Source organism: Mastomys coucha, unplaced genomic scaffold, assembly GCF_008632895.1.
Source record: "Mastomys coucha isolate ucsf_1 unplaced genomic scaffold, UCSF_Mcou_1 pScaffold12, whole genome shotgun sequence".
NCBI classification, from domain to species: domain Eukaryota; kingdom Metazoa; phylum Chordata; class Mammalia; order Rodentia; family Muridae; genus Mastomys; species Mastomys coucha.
The window spans coordinates 84,849,611-84,863,313 of record NW_022196894.1 but is presented as its reverse complement, the minus strand read 5'-3'; the positions used below and the strand labels follow the sequence as shown (position 1 = coordinate 84,863,313).

The 13,703-nt window shown below is 43.7% G+C and overlaps 1 non-coding gene across 1 annotated transcript; it reads left to right on the top strand.

The window, feature by feature from the left end:
• The first annotated feature begins 13,266 nt into the window (after positions 1 to 13,266).
• Positions 13,267 to 13,401, top strand: LOC116086713. Its single transcript, XR_004117079.1, has one exon. It is a non-coding gene; the product is annotated as a small nucleolar RNA SNORA17 (small nucleolar RNA).
• The last annotated feature ends 302 nt before the right edge of the window (positions 13,402 to 13,703 follow it).

Sequence of the window (13,703 nt, the reverse complement as noted above, 5' to 3'; positions counted from 1 at the left end):
AAGAATAATATGATCTGTTAAGTAACAGAGTGATTATATTGTGGGTTTATTCTAACATGGTACAATAATGTAAATAAAGAAAACAGGGCTGGAGAGATGGCTCAGTGGTTAAGAGCACTGACTGCTCTTCCAGAGGTCCTGAGTTCAATTCCCAGCAACCACATGGTGGCTCACAGCCATCTGTAATGGGTATCTGATGCCATCTTCTGGTGTGTCTGAAGACAGTAACAGTATACCCACATACATCAAATAAATAAATCTTAAAAAAAAAATCAAATAAAAAATCATGAGCTACATATGACCACTGTTTTTGGTTTTTGTTTTTTTTTTTTTTTGTTTTTTTGTTTTTTTTGGTGCAGGAAATACAGAAAAGCATTCAAATTTGATGTTATGGAAAAATCAACATGATTAAAGATCATAAGAGCATCCCTAAGTAAACTAAGCAGGGAGCCACGAGGCACAGCCCAAGCCTTGCTTCACAGTCGGACTGAGCTACTCACAATGCTGGTTCCCACTCTAGTCAACCCTCTTTTCTAGTACGCAGAACCAGGTGCTACGGTAAAGGCTTTCAATACTAATTCACTTAGTTCTTAAGAACAATCCTGTAACTAGGGCCATCACACTGAGCAGTGACACGTGGGCTCACTTTCAGAAGGGTCCCCCACTTGCACCATGCTTTCCGTGTTGCCATTTTAAAATCTGAGCATGGGATCCCAATTTCCATTTTATTCAGATGTGAACTGAAAGGTCTAAAAATGATGTAACTGGTCCTCTCAAGGTTAGAACTTATAACATCCCCATTTTATAGCTGAAGATATGAAAGCAAAGAGAAGCTAAGCAACTGCCTGACACGTGACTATTACGGGATCCAGGTTGCGCCCTTAGCTTACCACTATTTTGACCTTAGCACTTAGAGGAGACAATGGAAGCCAGCGGCACTCAATGCCTTAGCAGTTCTACAGTTGACTAAAGGGAACATTTGCTTCTCTCCCTAGTCCTTCTGTCAATGCCCGACAGAGGGACAGCACTGTGGTGGATAAAGAGAAGGACAGGCATTTATAAACAAGTCAGACTTGAAAAAAGAACTGCTTAGCTCTATGAAAGGTGAGAGGGGTTTTAAACCATCCATGGCAGGGGCTTAGCTATTTGAATGACAAGCTAAACAGGATACCTTTGGGGCTATTTCAGACTCTGATCCCCAAATTAGAGCTTTAAGGAGTGGGATCTAGAGCCCAACATGGAGAAGACCAAGTTAGCTAGGAATGGAGAGGCCACGGCCGAGGCGGGACACATCAAAGCAAGTACTCTGCACTGCCTTTTATAGACCTACAAGCAGCCCAACCACTCTATTGTCCAATGGGAAGACATAAATCAAAGGCTTGCATCAGCTGAGGATCAGATACCAAAGAAAAGAGGGCTCTGAGTCAAGGGACAGGTCCCCTGTGGAGAGCAGCACATGACCTTGGGGCTCTCAGAGTGTCTGGTCCAGCCCTTTCTAATCACATTCTACCTAAAGTGACCGTTGATGTTTCCCACGGACTAAAGTCTACAGCTCGGAGGGATGGAATAGGGACAGCTTCATTAACCTAGGTCTCGAGCTATGCCATCTACACGGGAGATTCATTGTTATTTGCTATCATTCTGGTTTCTGTCTTTACATGTTTTGGTTTTTTATCTTTTAAGACAATATCTCTCTATTTATGTAACTCTGCCTAGCCTGGAACTCACATGTAGACCCAGCTGACCTCAAACTCACAGAGATCCACCAGCCTCTGCCTCCCAAGTGCTGGGCTTAAAAGCATATGTCATCACACCTACCCCGTCCCAACTTACAACGAGCAAACCAATCTCTTATTTTATTTACTGTGACATAACTTCCAAAGGCAGGCCAATGAAACTACCTTCTGAATTTGGCCCAAGGAAACCTAGGAAAGCTACTATTCTAAACCAAACACACTCCATTGTTACACAACTTACCTAGCACAGACCAGAGCCAAATGAGAAAAGCCAAACAGACCTAGAAACTAGTAGTGATGTAAGCGCTGGGTGGAAATGAATGGTTTTAAAGAAACTCAGGAGTCCCGTGCTGTTTCTGGGTCTGCACTGGACGAGTTTAATGTCCTTCAGAGCTGTTTTCACATAAGCAGCTTCTTTCTTTGAATACCAGAAGCCTCTGCTGACCACAGTTAGCCTTAAGGTCTGTGGGCTGGCCAAGGCCTCTCACTGTCCTGAGACTCCCACAGGGTACCCTCATATAGCTAAGACTCTGATGGAGGTGTTCCAAACACATTGTTGGTAATGAGGAGCAACCACAACACTGAGTTCTGCACAAGCAGCGGACCTATCTTTGTCATGTTAGAACTTCTAAATGTTAACCACTCTGCTGGAGAAAAGAGTGATGGCTGCCATCCAGACTGTGGGAGCATAGGATCACAGGTGAGGAGGACACAACATCTGTCCCAACACAGGGAGTAACTGGAATCAGTTAGACCCAGACACAAAGGAAATCCACCAGTCCAATGGCACAGGTTCCTTCTAGATCTGTCTGGGCCATTGTGTAGGGTGTCTGGCAGTGGGGAAATAAAGAGGTGAAAGAGACCCGTGTCCAGCCAGAGCTTGGAGACCCCCTGGTTGGGCATCTGGCTGTGAGAACCCAGGAACTCTGGTCCTCGGGGATGGAGAGGGAACAGTCTCGTGGGTTCTCAGTCTAGGACATCCCAGAGCCCACTAGATATCTTGGAAGAGCTAAGACTGAAGTGCTCCCCCTCCCCCCCCCAGAGCAGTGCCTGGTGGTTCCTGTGCACAGGTGAGAGTTCTTGGTCTGATCTCATGGCTGGAAATGCTGGGAGGCCTTCCTGCGGGAGAGTAGATGCTGTTCTTTAGGGGAAGGCCTAATCCATTGCTCTAGGACAGTGAGTCTAGATGAATGGAAGCAGTCCATGGTTTGGTGCTTTATTTTAGAAGAGAGGGGGGGAGGGGAGAGGGAAAGAGAAGGTAGAAAAGTAGAGACCAGCCATAGCCACATAGAGAGAGGGAGGAAGGGAATGGGGAGAGAGGAAGAACAAATGGGCAAGAGGCAAGGGAAAAAAGCAGGAGTAGGAGAGAGAGGAGGAGGCAAGCAGCTCCTTTTATAGTAGGCTGGGCGATCTTGCTGTTCCCAGGTAACTGCCGGGCAGGGCATACCTGGCTGTGGTCAGGTGACTGTGGGGGTGGAATCAAGCCAGAATAGTGGAAGTTTGGGACATTATCTAGCCACAGAATAATGGAGTTAGAGGGCTCATGTCAAGTGCCTAATGTCTGGGTACATAGCTCACTGTTCCCTCCCTTGTAGAATTCTCTACTGGGTCTCCAGAGTAAGTCTGAACCAACAGACCACAAATTGCCTATCACAGTCCAACACCAGTGCCCTGAGCAGCCCTTGGGGGCAAACTCTGCAGAGAGTCCCATAATATCCAGAGGAAGCTCTACTTCCAGGCACTCTAATGGGCCCAGGATTACAGGATCCCAGAATCACAGGATCACAGAGACAGCTTGACTCTGAGGAGTTCTGACACAACCAGGACCATAGGAAGGACAGGCTCCAGTCAGATTTAGCCAGGGCAGGTAGCACTAGAGATAACCAGATGGCAGGAGGCAAGCATAAGAATATAAGCAACAGAAACCAAGGTTACTTGCCATCATCAGAACCCAGTTCTCCCAACACAGCAAGTCCTGGACACACCATCACACAGGAAAAACAAGAATCAGATCTAAAATCACTTCTCATGATGATAATACAGGACTTTAAGAAGGACATAAATAACTCCCTCAAAGAAATACAGGAGAACATGGGTAAATAGCTAGACGCCCTTAAAGAGGAAGCACAAAAATTCCTTAAAGAACTACAGGAAAACATAGTCAAACAGGTGAAGAAAATGAGCAAAATCATCCAGGATCTAAAAATGGAACTAGAAACAATAAAGAAATCACAAAGGGAGACAACACTGGAGTTAGAAAATCTAGGAAAGAGATCAGGAGTCATAGACTCAAGCATCACCAACAGAATACAAGAGATAGAAGAGAGAATCTCAGGGGCAGAAGATAGCAAAGAAAACATTGACACAACAGTCAAAGAAAATGTAAAGAGCAAAAATCTCCTAACCCAGAACATCCAGGAAATCCAGGACACAATGAGAAGACCAAGCCTAAGGATAATAGGTATAGAAGAGGGTGAAGACTCTGAACTTAAAGGACCAGTAAATATCTTCAACAAAAATTTAGAAGAAAACATCCCTAACCTAAAGAAAGAGATGCCCATGAACATACAAGAAGCCTACAGAACTCCAAATAGACTGGACCAGAAAAGAGATTCCTCCTGTCACATAATAATAAGAACACCAAATGCACTAAACAAAGAAAGAATTTTAAAAGCAGTGAGGGAAAAAGGTCAAGTAACATATAAAGGCAGGCCTATCAGAATTACACCAGATTTCTCACCAGAGACTATGAAAGCTAGAAGATCCTGGGCATCTGCATCTAACAGACCCTACAAGAACACAAATGCCAGCCCAGGCTACTATACCCAGCAAAACTCTCAATTATCATAGATGGAGAAAACATGATATTCATGACAAAACCAAATTTACACACTATCTTTCCACAAATCCAGCCCTACAAAGGATAATAGATGGAAAATACCAACATAAGGATCAAAAGTACACCCTAGAAGAAGCAAGAAAGCAATCTTTCAACAAACCCACACAAACCTAATTCCACCTCTAACAACAAAAATGACAGGAAGTAACAATTACTTTTCCTTAATATCTTAATATGAAAATTATTACCAACATATCCTAATCAATTGAAATTCAAAAATATGAGGAATTAGGAATTTGTTGGCTGTTATCCAGTGGACTCTCTAATTTGGTAATTGGAGAAACAGGTCCAATATTGTACAATCCATATACATTTTCTGCTTGTTTGTATGTGACAGTGTCTTGCTGTGTACCGCATAATGGTCTTGAAATCATGCTTCTCCTATCTCAGCCTCTCTATTAATAGGATTGTTTATTTGATGTTTTTACCCTATACTATGGTTTTCAGAACAGCTTACATATTTCAAAATTATTTATAAAGCCAAAAGAAACATAGACAATTAATTTGGGAGGTGGCTTGTAAAAGAACAACAAAGACTGACTGCTTTGCTTGATATTTATAAATGCTTTTCCAAATTATCACAGCCAATGAACCAGATTCTTACCCTCACCTAATGTCTGTGCCACCCTCCAAGCAGAACCATTGTTCATTGAAACAGTCGGTGAATGACTTCATGATAGACCATCTTAATACACACATTATTTTTTAAATGAATGTAACCTGTTCCGTGTGGACTAAGAATGAAGGCAATCACTCAAGTCAAATAGGTTTGACCATAGCAGGAAATATGTATCCAAAAATCATGCCTACAATTCATTCCTTGGTGCAGCAGAACTGTCAACTCTTAGTTTAGCTAAGATGGAGGTAAAATCCTTTGGTGATATGAGGGTCATTGAAGTACAGCCTTATTACAATGAAATCCAATGTCTAAAAATTGTTCTTATTTTGGGCTTGTACCACAGTAAGAGCCAAGATTTTAAGCTCTACTAAAAGCAAAACAAACAAACAAACTAGCTGTACAGATAGTTGTGAGCCTTCCTCTGGCTGTTGGGAATTTACCTTTTTAGGACCTCTGCTCCCTCCAGTCGGAGGCTGGCTCCAGTAGACCCTGCTTGCTCGCTCAGTCCCTGCTCTCTCTGGCCCAAAGATTTATTATGCTTTTAAATGTTAACCAATTCAGATAAATTGAAATTATGCATCTTTTTCATCATAATGCAATAAAACTTAAATCAATTAAAAAAAAAAAAAGACTGTGGGAACTTCAACACTCTCAGGTTCTGACACAGCAGACAACAAAAAGCTAGGTCTAGGGATTGATAGCTACACCAGCTGACCCCAGACTCAAGCTTAGCAAACTCCAGGGCTCTCTCAGGTAGGGATGCCTGCCTCCCTGAGGCTGGGTTACACTTCATGGCTTCAAGATTCCTGCGACCACACTTTAGAGTGCTGATGGAGTCCAGTGCCCCACCCCCTCCCCTGTTCTGCACAATGTCACCCAGGGATGTCTGGTTCCAGGATGTGTGCTCGTTCATTCCCCATCCTCAGACTCAAGGTAGCTCAGTTTTAAGAAATAAGTTGGGTTTTTTTTTTGTTTTTTTTTTTTGAAGGTGGTAGCTGGTTGCCGGGCTCTTTGCTGGCAGATCCCGGTGAGAGAGAGAACCTGGTTCAGCCAGTTTCTCCAGGCTGAGCAGGATGGTGAGTGTCACAGCTTGGCTGTCCCAAGAATAACCACCGGAAGCCAGGAGTCTGTCAAAGCAGGAACTCGTTTTATTGTATCGATCTTTTTCTTTATAAAGGGCTGAGAGAGGAGGTGGAGTTTTTTGCTGAGGTGAGATGACCTAAGGGGAGGGGAAAGGTGACTGATGGAGTCAACAAAGTTACTCTATGTCAGCAGGAGCTAGGCAAAGGCAGGCTTAAGCAGGTTGTGCTGAGTCACTCCAGTATGGAAATGACTGAGACAGTTTACAAAACTTGAACCAGGCTCAGGTTTGTCCTCAAGGCCCAAACCAGGGCCAAATAGGGTCAAGGCCCAACAGATGGTCACTGCCCTTCAGGTCAAATAGAGTGACAACAATGGATTTCTCTTGCCTATAGACACATCTGCTGGATAAATCATACATTAAAACCAGCCATTGCATTTGAGATTAGGGGGTGCGGGGTACTGTACTGGCTGGTTCTGTGTGTCAACTTGACACAAGCTGGAGTTATCACAGAGAAAGGAGTCTCCCTTGAGGAAATGTCTCCATGATATCCAGCTGTAAGGCATTTTCTCAATTAGTGATCAAGGGTTGGAGGGCCCATTATGAGTGATGCCATCCCTGGGCTGGTAGTCCTGAGTTCTATAAGAGAGCAGGCTGAACAAGCCAGGGGAGGCAAGCCAATAAGTAACATCCCTCCATGGCCTCTGCATCAGCTCCTGCTTCCTGACCTGCTTGAGTTCCAGTCCTGATCTCCTTTGAGATGAACAGCAATGTGAAAGTGTAACCTGAATAAACCCTTTCCTCCCCAAATTGCTTCTTGGTCATGATGTTTGTGCAGGAAGAGAAACCCTGACTAAGACAGGGACAGGGGATTGTCATTCTCTTGTCTCTGGGGCCACCTGGAAGCCACATGGTTACAACCCTGTCCAGAATGGATTATTTCTTCTGATACAGCACATTGTCTTTTTCTTCATTCTTTCTAGGTAGCATACTGTTGCCTTTGAACATTTTTGAAGTTTGTCCTTCTCTCTATTTGAAATAGTAGAGTTCCTCTTCTGACTTTCTTTCATTTGATCATATGGAGGCAGCATCTAGTCCACCATCTTACCAAAAAATAGCAACTCAGTTTTGATTTGCCATCTTCCTGGTGACTCAAAAAAAAAAAAAAAAAAAAAGTAATTGTTACTTCCTGTTATTTTTGTTGTTAGAGGTGGAATTAGGTTTGTGTGGGTTTGTTGAAAGATTGCTTTCTTGCTTCTTCTAGGGTGTACTTTTGTTCCTTATATTGGTGTTTTCCATCTATTATCCTTTGTAGGGCTGGATTTGTGGAAAGATAGTATGTAAATTTGGTTTTGTCATGGAATATCTTGTTTTTTCCATCTATGATAATTGAGAGTTTTGCTGGGTATAGTAGCCTGGGCTGGCATTTGTGTTCTTGTAGGGTCTGTATGATGCAGATGCCCAGGATCTTCTAGCTTTCATAGTCTCTGGTGAGAAATCTGGTGTAATTTTGATAGGCCTGCCTTTATATGTTACTTGACCTTTTTCCCTCACTGCTTTTAAAATTCTTTCTTTGTTTAGTGCATTTGATGTTCTTATTATTATGTGATAGGAGGAATCTCTTTTCTGGTCCAGTCTATTTGGAGTTCTATAGGCTTCTTGTATGTTCATGGGCATCTCTTTCTTTAGGTTAGGGAAGTTTTCTTCTATAATTTTGTTGAAGATATTTATTGGCCCATTACCTTGGGAGTCTTCACTCTCTTCTATACCTTTTATCCTTAGGTTTGGTCTTCTCATTGTGTCCTGGATGTTTTGGGTTAGGAGCTTTTTGCTTTTTGCATTTTCTTTGACTGTTATGTCAATGTTTTCTGTGGTGTCTTCTACCCCTAAGATTCTCTCTTCTATCTCTTGTATTCTGTTGGTAATGCTTGCATCTACAACTCCTGATTTCTTTCCTAGGTTTTCTATCTCCAGGGTTGTCTCTATTTCTGATTTTTTTATTGTTTCTATTTCCATTTTTAGATTCTGGATGATTTTGCTCATTTCCTTCACCTGTTTGACTATGTTTTCCTGTAGTTCTTTAAGCAATTTTTGTGTTTCCTCTTGAAGGGCTTCTAGCTGTTTACCTATGTTCTCCTGTATTTCTTTGAGGGTGCTATTTATGTCTTTCTTATATTTTTGGTTGTGAGCCTACCCTTTAACGGCTGAGCCATCTATCCAGCACTATTTATGTCTTTCTTAAAGTCCTGTAATCATCATCATGAGAAGTGATTTTTTTTTATCAGAATCTTGCTTTTTGGGTATGATGGTGTGTCCAGGACTTGCAATGTTGGGAGTATTAGGTTTTGATGATGCCAAGTAACCTTGGTTTGTGTTGCTTATATTCTTATGTTTGCCCGGCATCATCTGGTTATCTCTAGTGCTACCTGCCCTGGCTAAATCTGACTGGAGCCTCTCCTTCCTGTGATCCTGGTTGTATCAGAACGCCTCCGAGTCAAGCTGTCTCTGTGGTTCTGTGATCCTGGGCTTGTTAGAGCACCTGGGAGTGGGGCATCCTCTGAGTGTTGTGGGACTGGCTGCAGAGTTTGTGCCCAAGGTCTGCTCTGACAGACTGGAAGTAACCTGAGCCACTGGGCTGGTGGAATTCCTGTGTGCCTGGTCCCGCTGGTCCCAGTTACTCCCAGTATTAGGACAGATGTTGTGTCCTCCTCACCTGTGATGCTAGGCGTGTCAGAGTGCCTGGGAGTGAGCTTCCTCTGGGTGTTGTGGGACTGGCTGTGGAGCTTGAGCCCAAGGTTGCTCAGGGAACCAGCTCAGACAGACTGGAAGAAACCTGAGCCACTGGGCTAGCAGAGTTCCTGTGTGCCTAGTCCCGCTGGTCCCAGTTACTCCTGGTGTTGGGACAGATGTTGTGTCCTCCTCACCTCTGATCCTAGGCATGTTAGAGCACCTGGGCTACAGAATGAGTTTTAGGACAGCCAGTGGTACACACAGAGAAACTGTTGAGTCTGTAGTCCAACACCCAACAAAGGTCAGCAACAGCTGTGAATGGAAGTCCAAGGATCTAGCAGTTGCTCAGTCCCACAAGGCAAGCAGGCGAAGCAGAACCCCGATATATATGTTATTGACCAAGACTCTCTCCCATTCTGTAGACTCTCACCTCATCTCCCATTCATTGCTTCTTTTGCAATACAAAAGCTTCTCTGTCTCAGGCATCACATTTATCAATACTGGGAATTATTTCTTGTGTTATTACAGGCCTTTTCAAAACATCCTCTGCCTATGCCTGTCTCTTGAAGTGATTTTAGATACTTTAGCAATTTTTCCCCTCTAGAAGATGCTCAGTCTCCAGTCATACCTTAAGCTCCTTAACCCACTTTGAGTTGATTTCTGTAGAGAATAACACATAGGGATTGTCTTTCCTCCTTCTTCCTAGAGCTTTAGCTGCTCTTGTTTCTATGTTCGCTATTCAGTCCCATAAATCTTTTTGTTTGGGCCAGTCCCATGCTATGCTGTTACTGTGGTTCTGTTATGATTTGAGAGTGAGGTACATTTGTGTGTGTGTGCTCATGTGCATGGAGGCCTTTAAGAATTCTTTATTACAATTCATTTAGTGTGTGTATGTGTGTTTGTGTGGAAGTGCTCATGCCATGGTACTCATGTAGACATGAGAGGTCAACCTGTGGACATCAGTTCTCTTCTACCATGTGGGTTTCAGGGATTGAACTCCAGTCATCTGGCTTGACAACAGTACCTTTAACCATTGAGCCATCTACAGCCCTAGACACACACACACACACACACACACACACACACACAGAGGTCTCTCATTTAACCCAGAGTTCACCAAGTCAGCTAGTCTGACTGGTCAGGAGGCCTAGGTATCCTTCTGTTTCAACAGCACTGGGTTACAGACGCACACCACTGCTGGTAGTTTTTAACATGGATGCTAAGGATCTGAGCTCAAGTCATTGTGCTTGTGTGACAGCCTAGCTCCTGTAGTATGATTTGAAGTCATGCGTTGGAGGAGGGTGTCTGTTGTATACCATATGGATTTTAGGACAGGTCTTTTTAGTCTGGTGAAGAATATCACTGGACATTTGATAGAAATTACATTGAACTGCAGATTGCTCATAACAATACTAATTCTACTAATCCATAAGCACAAGAGGTCTCTCCACCTTCACGTACTCCTTCAAGCTTTTCCCTTCATTATCTTGTTTTCTTTGTAGAGGCATTTTCCTCTTCTTGATTGGGTTTACTCCAGTGTCTTTTGTTGTGCTTGTTTGTCTCTGAAGTTATTAGGAATAGAAGTGTTCCAATTTTTGCTCTACAAGTTTATTATACATGTGTAGGGAAAACTGCTGATTTTTTGTATGTTAATTTTGTGCCCTGCTATTTTGCTGAAGGTTTTTTATCAGATCTAAAAGTTTTCAGGTGGAGCTTTTGTGATTTCTTTTTTGTTGTTGTTGGTGGTGGTGGGTTTTTTTTTTAGTTTTTTTGTTTTGGTTTGGTTTGGTTTTTTTGGTTTTTCGAGACAGGGTTTCTCTGTGTAGCCCTGGCTGTCCTGGAACTCACTCTGTAGACCAGGCTGGCCTCGAACTCAGAAATCCACCTGCCTCTGCCTCCCAAGTGCTGGGATTAAAGGCGTGCACCGTCACCGCCCAGCTGCCTTTGTGATTTCTTTTCTTTTTTTTTTTTTTTAAGATTTATTTATTATATGTTATCTTCAGATGCACCAGAAGAGGGCATCAGATCTCATTACAGGCGGTTGTGAGCCACCATGTGGTTGCTGGGATTTGAACTCATGACCTTCTGAAAAGCAGTCGGTGCTCTTCCCCACTGAGCCATTTCACCAGCCCCGTGATTTCTAAGTACAGGATTATGCCCTATCACAGTAGGACCAGGCTGGCTTGTGTCTCTGCTGTTGTCCAATTCATTCTCTCCCTTGCCTTATTGCTTAACCTAAGAGGCATGCACTAAGCCGAGAGGGGGGTAAGGGGTCCTGTAGGTTACTATGTTTAGAAGAAGTGCTCTCAGTCTTCCCCATTTGATATACTGTTGGCTGTAAGCGTGTCCTTCCTGGCCTTCATTATGTTGGAGTGTGTTTCTTATTTCTATGTTACAAGCAGTTTCAATACTGTTTCTATTCCTAAGACTCCATCTTCCATAAAGATAAATTCTCTTTATAAGTCAAAAACTAATATACCTCAGAGTTTTAATGCTAGCACTTTCCTCCTCTTAGCAGTTAGCTATAACATCCAGTACACCTGACTACTTTCTTCCTCAATAAATCAAACCTTGGATAGGGCTGCTCAAAGTGTTCAGAAAGACAAGGCAGGATGTGGGGCTTAAAGAACTGGCAGAAAGGGAGACAGGTTCTTCATAAGTGACTGAGAGACATAGTTTAAAGCCGAGGCCTGATTCAACAAATCTACCTCTCTGTGGGGTCTGAGGCCTATGGGAGCTTGTGTTCTTAGATGCCACAGAGGTGGGGGTTGGTCTGAGACTGTACATGCATGCATGTATGCATACATGTATGAGTGTATGCGCAGACTTGGTACCCATGATGCCAATCTCAGTTACGAGTGTTAGAAGCTCAGTGGAGAGCAGCACGAAGAACCCAATCTGCTGAAGGCTAACTGTTGCCATGGCGTTTCCCGTGAGGAAAAGGGGAGAACTTGTAGGCGGGTTTCCCAAGGAAGCACAGCTTTTAGTATTGGAGCCATAGAAAGCAGGGGTCAAGATGAGGATTCTTCAGCAACTGGGTTTCCTGGGAGCTGCCCAGATAAGCAGAACTCAAAGGAGCAGGAGATTCTTGACAGATGAGTTGGCAGCTTCTTGACATCTCAGGAAGAACAACCTGCCCAGGATCAGAAACTCCTGCCTATGGCCACCAGGACGTTGCGTCCAAAGGGACCCAGAGCTTCGCCCAGAAGAGCCAGTTATCACAAACACAAACAGCTCTTAAATAAAGATGACAAACTGGTGTGTATAGGAGAGGTGCTACCTTGGTTGTCTATACCCTAGAGAACAGGCCAGTGAGTCCGCAAGGCATGAGAAGACTGCAGGAAGGATGCTTTTGGAAAAGATGCACACACATAAAGAATCTCCACTCGGTGGACAGGGATTAGCTGAAGGGCTCACAGCAGGCCATAGCATTGGTACCTGAGGCATGATGCTTCCTGGAGTGCTGTAACTGGAGAGGCTGTGTACACATTCTGTACTCAGTCAGGTCAACAAATATGAAGCCCTTTCCTGTGTGTAATTCCAAATGCTCCTGGCTCAGGACAGTGTCGAGTTTCCATCCTGGACTTTTCTAATCCAGGCAGGCTTTCTCTGCTTGGGAAGGGAAGGAAGTTCTCAGATTCAAAATGAGTAAGTAGGTAAGGCTGTTCAGAGCAGAGTCAGAGATGGAGAGCAAAGCTGGTCTCCACAAAAGCTGTTTGTTCTGTCCTCAGTCAAGTCGAAAGTGAAATGACCACCACGCTCAACACCAGGGAAGAGATCCATACATTTAGAATTATGGAAAGGGGCTCTTTTCCAGAGACCCCGACAGTTTATATAAACCATGGCTCTTGTTTCAAGGAGATATGAGAGATAACTTTGATAGAAAAACAGAATAACTTTAAATTGTAGATAGATAGATAGATACATACATACATACATACTTACATATGTATATGCAGAGACAGCTCAGCAGTAATAGCTGTCTTCCAGAGAACCAGAGTTTGTGTTCCAGCACCCATGTCAAGTGTTTCACCATTACTTGTAACAACAGTTCCCCGGGGAGAGGGGCACATGTGCGCGCGCACACACACAGAGAAAGGAAGAGAGAAAGAGAGGGGGAGGTAGGGAGGGAAAGATAGAGAGAAGGAGAGAGAGACTGATTTATAATTTAAAAATAAAAAATTGTAAAAAAGAAAACCATCCTGCCCATAGAGAATTGCAGCTGTGGCTGCTGTGTCACATGTACATCAGTGGGTGGCAGAGAGGAGAGAGGCTATGACTATGCTCAGTGTTCTGACCTGTGAACATCTTAACAATTAATTAGTAGCCTAACATTCCCTGAAAAAAGCAAGCCTGAGATGACCACCAGTCGTGTGCCAGGGTACCTGGACAAGGAGCTAGCGAGAAATGACCTTCAGTCTGGTGCCAGGCAAGCCTAGACAGGATAAGGAACAAGCTAGAGAATAGAAGAAACTTGCCTGGGACCATGGACTCCAGGAGGGAGTGAGCTTGAGACAAATGACTCACTCAAGGGGCCACTGGAGCAGGCTGGGTGAGGAATGAGCCCAAGACAACCATCAAAGCAGTTCCTTGGGGGCCTGGACAGGGAACTAGCCTGAAATGAACACCAGACTGGTG